General features: G+C 57.8%; 1 non-coding gene across 1 annotated transcript; it reads left to right on the top strand.

Moving 5' to 3' along the window:
- The first annotated feature begins 5,228 nt into the window (after positions 1–5,228).
- On the top strand, positions 5,229–5,301 carry TRNAF-GAA (transfer RNA phenylalanine (anticodon GAA)). Its single transcript has one exon. It is a non-coding gene; the product is annotated as a tRNA-Phe (tRNA).

Genomic DNA, 5,301 nt, shown 5'->3' with positions numbered 1-5,301 from the left:
GGCACCTCCAGCCCCACAAAGCATCCTGGGCCTCAGGGGATCCCTGAGCGCATCTTCCCCACGGACTCCGTTGCTTTCTCCCTGCGAGAGGGAAAGAGACGGGACTGTCCATGATCCATGTCCCAGGGTGAGCTGGACAGAGCCACCCCCATGCCTTTCCTTGCACCCCGTGGGGCTCTGCAGACCCAGAGTGTTGCTGTGCAGGCCAGGCAGGGGCTCTGGTGCCATAGAGACCCCCAGGGTCATTGTGAGGGCTGGGCAGGGTTCTGGGAGGTTTAGGGACATCCCGGGGTAATGACACACTGGGCAAGGGGCTCTGGGTGCCATATGGATCTCAGGAGAGCCAAGTCCTGTCCTGGGGATATTGAGGGCTCCAACTCCCTTCTCTTTCCCCAGCTCTCTGCAGAGAGAGATGGTGGGGACAAGGCTCCTCTCATGTTCCAGCGGACATTGCGGGTCTCATTCTGGGCTCTGTCTTTCAGGACCGGAACCGGTGGTGACCCCCCTGTCCTGTCCCCCTCCAGCGGCATGAGGAGATGATCATCCCTGGATGACCCCACCTGATCCCCTGGGAGCCCTGGGCCATTTCCCTCTCATGATCAATAAACCCCTTCAGCAAAGCTCTGCTCTGCGTGTGTGGGTGTGTCCGTGTCCATGTCCCCTCTCCTCTGCCAGTGCCCAGACACCTGGGTCCTTCCTGGATGCACCACCGCGATGAGCAGAGCGTCTGAGGGAGCCCAGATGCCTGGGGTGTCTCTGCAAAGGAGATCCCCTTCCCACCCAGCATGTGCCACCAGATACGAGCAGATTAGGGCAAGCTGGAGTGTCCCCCCACGAGGCTGGCGAGGCAAGGGGCAGACGGTGCCAGCCCTTGGGGCACCTGCTGTTTTGGAGGCACAGTGGGAAACAGGTTCTTACTGGGGCTCTAGTGAGCACCATCCCTCAAACAGCACAACTGGGTGTCGGGGCAGGAGAGGAGCGCGCACAGGCAGTCCGAATCCCTGGGTCCTTTGCCCCACTCTGGGAGGGGCGGTGGTTCCCTGCCCCATGGACTCAGCACTCCTGGCTTCACCGGAGATTTCAGAGCCCCATGCTGGGCCCATGCGCCTTCCCAGACCCCCAGCCCACACCCTTCTCTGGGACACCCCCCCAGCACAGGCCAGGAAGGCATGTTGGGGCCAGCGGCTACTGCAGAGAATCCCCCCAGGATGTGTGGCCCAGCTCCATCACCATGGGAGTGGGAGAAGCCGGCTCCCTGGCACTGAGCCTCCGTGGGACTTCTCTGGTGTCTAGAAGCGAGGTTCTGCACCAGCTGCAGTTGGTATCTCCACAAAAAGGCACAGGCAGGGCTGCTCCCTCCAGCCCAGAGGCCTGCTCTGAGGGGATTTGGGGGGCTGGAAGTGGCCAAGAGGGCCAGAGCTTCTTAGGGGAGGAGGAAGGTTGGGGAAAGACAGGGGCACATGATGGAAATGCTGTCCTGAATCGTTGCAGCCTCCCCTTGGGAGAGAGGTCCGTGGCAGCTGGGCTAAAACTCAGTCCTTGCCTCTGGGCTGTGCTTCTCCTGCCTCTGCAAAGCCCTCACACTGCTAACGGCTGATCTCACAACCGCTCACGGAAAGTCCACACCAGTCTGCAAAGCTCATTGTTGTCCACAGGGAAGGGGAGGGGAGGGAAGGGAAAAGGGGAGTGTGCTGTCAGGGCTGACACTCCCTGGGTCTCTCCCTCCAGTCCCAGAGGCAGCTTTTCTCCCAGGGCTCTGGTGCTCACAAGCTGTTCAGGCCACGTGGTCTTGGAGCTGCTGCTGCTGCTGCTGGAGCTTCAGAGCTGTCTGTGCTGGGACACTGGCCCTTGTGCCCAAGCCCACGGCATGTCCCCAGTGCTGCTGATCAGCCACTCTTGGCTCAGGGATGGGGCCTTGGCCTCAACACGCATCGACCCTCAGGGAAAAGTGTCTTGGTGCTGACACGCCATGAGAGGCAGGACAGTCTCTTGCCTTTGAAGAGCAGGACAAACATTGGAGGAGTCCTTTCTCCTTCAGCCAACCACATGCCATCTTGAAACAATTTCCCAGGGGCCAGACCTGCCCTTGGGTGGGAGGGGAGCAGGGCGGGGCCCTGACTCCAGAGGCTGCTGCTCTCCATCCCACGAGGCTGGCCAGGAAAACCCTGCTTCCTGGGTGCTCGTGGGAGCAGGAGGACAGGCAATGCTGGGGAGGGGAGCCACCCTCCTGCCTGCCCAGGCTCCACTGCAGAAACAACTTCTGTTGTCTCTTCCTCCTCCTTCCCAGATGGACCCTTTGCCCCGCTCTCAGCCTGACCCTTCCTTCTTCTCAGTCTGCACTGAGCATCGTGCCCTGCATGCGCAGCCACGCTCCTCCGCTGCCTGAGCCCCTCCTGCCTCCCACCTCCCCCTGCTCCAGCACACATAGCCCCAGCTATGCCCACGGCGCCTCCAGCTCGGGACAGGTTTGGGTCTTTTGCCTAAGCATGCAGAAAGGTGCTTGGTGTCAGGATCAAGCATCGGCACCAGCCCTCAGCCTTGGTGTTTGCAGGCTGTTCCTCTCACATTTTCTCACTCCTGTCTCCCAGCTCTTGTTGCGCACAGGTTTTTAAGCTTTCTTAATTATGTTACCATGAAAGCACCACCAGCTTTGCTGATGGATTCAGCTTTGGTCAGTGATGGATCCAGGTTTCGGCAGCAATGCATCTGTCTTGCAGCTGGCTGGAACTGGCTCTGTCCAACACAGGGGCAGCCCCTCATCTCTTCTCATAGAAGCCACCCCTGCAGCCCTGGCCCCTCTCCAAACCTTGCCATGTAAACCCCATGCAGTCAGCCTTTCCCTGTTTTGCAACAGCCAGAGGTTACAGGACTTGTGGCCTAGAAGTGTCTGTACCAATGCACTAAGGAGCTGGGGAACCTTTTCCTGTCAATTTGTTTACCTTTCTTTGGACCCATCTGCGTATTTGACACCACCAAACACTCAGAGGAGTGGCAGGGTTGTGTGAGGGGGACTGAAGGACGTGTGCCAGCATCAGGCCTTGTGGGACTTCGCCGATAATTTCCCTCCAGGGTGGACAGCGTTCATTATATTCAATAATCTTCAGTGTTCATTATCTTCGATATCTTCATTGATGATCTGGATGAGGGGGTTGAGTGCACCCTCAGTAAGTCTGCAGATGACACCAAGCTGGGCGGGAGTGTTGATCTGCTGGAGGGCAGGAAGGCCCTACAGAGGGCCCAGGCCAGGCTGGAGCGATGGGCCCAGGCCAACTGTATGAGATTCAACAAGGCTCAGGGCCGGGTCCTGCACTTGGCTCACAACAACCCCATGCAGCGCTACAGGCTTGGGGAGGAGCGGCTGGGAGCTGCCTGGCAGACAAGGACCTGGGGGTGTTGGTTGACAGCTGCCTGAACATGAGCCAGCAGGGTGCTCAGGTGGCCAAGAGGGCCAATGGCATCCTGGCTTGTATCAGGAATAGCGTGGCCAGCAGGACCAGGGAGGTGATGGTGCCCCTGTACTTGGTGCTGGTGATGCTGCACCTCGAGTACTGTGTTCAGTGTTGGGTCCCTCACTCCAAGAAGGACATCGAGGTGCTAGAGCGTGTCCAAAGAAGGGCGCAAAGTTGGTGAAGGGTCTAGAGAACAAGTCTGGTGAGGAGCGGCTGAGGGAGCTGGGGTTGTTTAGTTTGGAGAAGAGGAGGCTGAGGGGAGACCTTATTGGTCTCTACAACTACCTGAAAGGAGGCTGTAGCAAGGTGAGGGTCGGTCTCTTCTCCTAAGTACGAAGCGATAGAACAAGAGGAAACGGCCTCAAGCTGTGCCAGGGGAAGTTTAGGTTGGATATTAGGAAAAACTTCTTCACCAAAAGGGCTGCCAGGCACTGGAACAGCTGCCCAGGGAAGTGGTTGAGTCTCCATCCCTGGAGGTATTTAAAAGACGGGTAGACGTGGTGCTTGAGGACATGGTTTAGTGGTGGCCTTGGCAGTGCTGGGTTAACAGTTGGACTTGATGATCTTGAGGGTCTTTTCCAACCTTAACGATTCAATGATTCTATGATTCTATAATTTTCTTCATATCAGCCCGTATGCTGCTATGTTTGGGATTTGTGACCAAAACAGTGTTGACAACACCCCAGTGTTGTAGCTAGTGCTGAACTGGGTTTGCACAGCATCAAGGCCTTCTCTGCTTCTCTCTCTGCCTCCCCAGCGAGTAAACTGTATTTGTGGATGAGGGAAGAGCAGGGGACGTCATTTAGCAAAGCAAAGCTTTACACTGTGTCTTGGTGTCCAGGTGCAGGTTTTGGTAGCGGGGGGGCTGCAGGGGTGGTCTCTGTGAGAAGAGACCAGGGGCTGCCTCCATGCCAGGCAGAGCTGCTTCCAGCTGGCTCCAAACAGACCCATCGCTGGCCAAAGCTGAGCCCATCAACGAGGATGGTGGAACCTCTGTGAAAATGTATTTAAGAAAGGTCACAACTGCCAAAGTGGGAGAGGAGTGAGGGAAACAATAGTGGGAGAAACAGCCCTGCAGGCACCACGGTTGGTGAAGAAGGAGGTGCTTCAGGCACCACAGCAGGTTCCCTGCAGCCCATGGCAGAGAGCACAATGGAGAAGGTAAGCCCTGCAGTCTGTGGAGGACCCAACCCTGCAGACGTAGGATATTTCCTGCAAGAACGGTGGCTTGAGGAGAGCCCATGCTGGAGCAAGTTCGTCAGAAAGGACTGTAGCCCACAAGACGGACCCCATGGGAAAAGTGTGAGAAGGAAGGAGCCACAGAGAGGAACTGTTCTGGACTGACCACAGCCTCCATTCCCCATCCCCCTGCACTGCTCAGGGGCAGAAGAGTTGGGAACAAAGGGGTGAAGTTGAGCTGGGGAAAAAAGGGTGGTGGGAGGGAGGCCTTCCATGGGGAAGGAGATAAGGTCTTCCGCCTGTCCCACAATTCTTCCACCTTTAGCCTTTGCAGCTGCCCATGCCTGGCCTGCCCACTGACCTTTGCCACTGTCACATTTGTACTAGGCCCACACACATCTTGGCACAGCCAGTGCGAGCTGGCCTCCACCAAACCTGGAGCCCCCGTGGCCTCGGAGGCAGGGAGGGGCCAGGTCCCCTCTGCCTGAGGCTGGGCACAGCTTTTCCCTGGGAACCTCCCTGAGGAGCCTCCTCCTGTGTGTCAGCCTGTGGCCTGGCACCGCTGCCACAGGGACAAGGGCTAAAATGGGGCAAGGCAGGGCTGAAGTAGCTCAGCTGGGAGAGCGTTAGACTGAAGATCTCAAGGTCCCTGGTTCAACCCCGGGCTTCAGCA

The sequence above is a fragment of the Nipponia nippon genome, unplaced genomic scaffold (genome assembly GCF_047370975.1).
Source record: "Nipponia nippon isolate SJK-2023a ecotype South Korea unplaced genomic scaffold, ASM4737097v1 scaffold_75, whole genome shotgun sequence".
Lineage (NCBI taxonomy): Eukaryota > Metazoa > Chordata > Aves > Pelecaniformes > Threskiornithidae > Nipponia > Nipponia nippon.
Note: the sequence above shows the minus strand (reverse complement) of the source record. Positions and strands in the feature narration are given on the sequence as shown.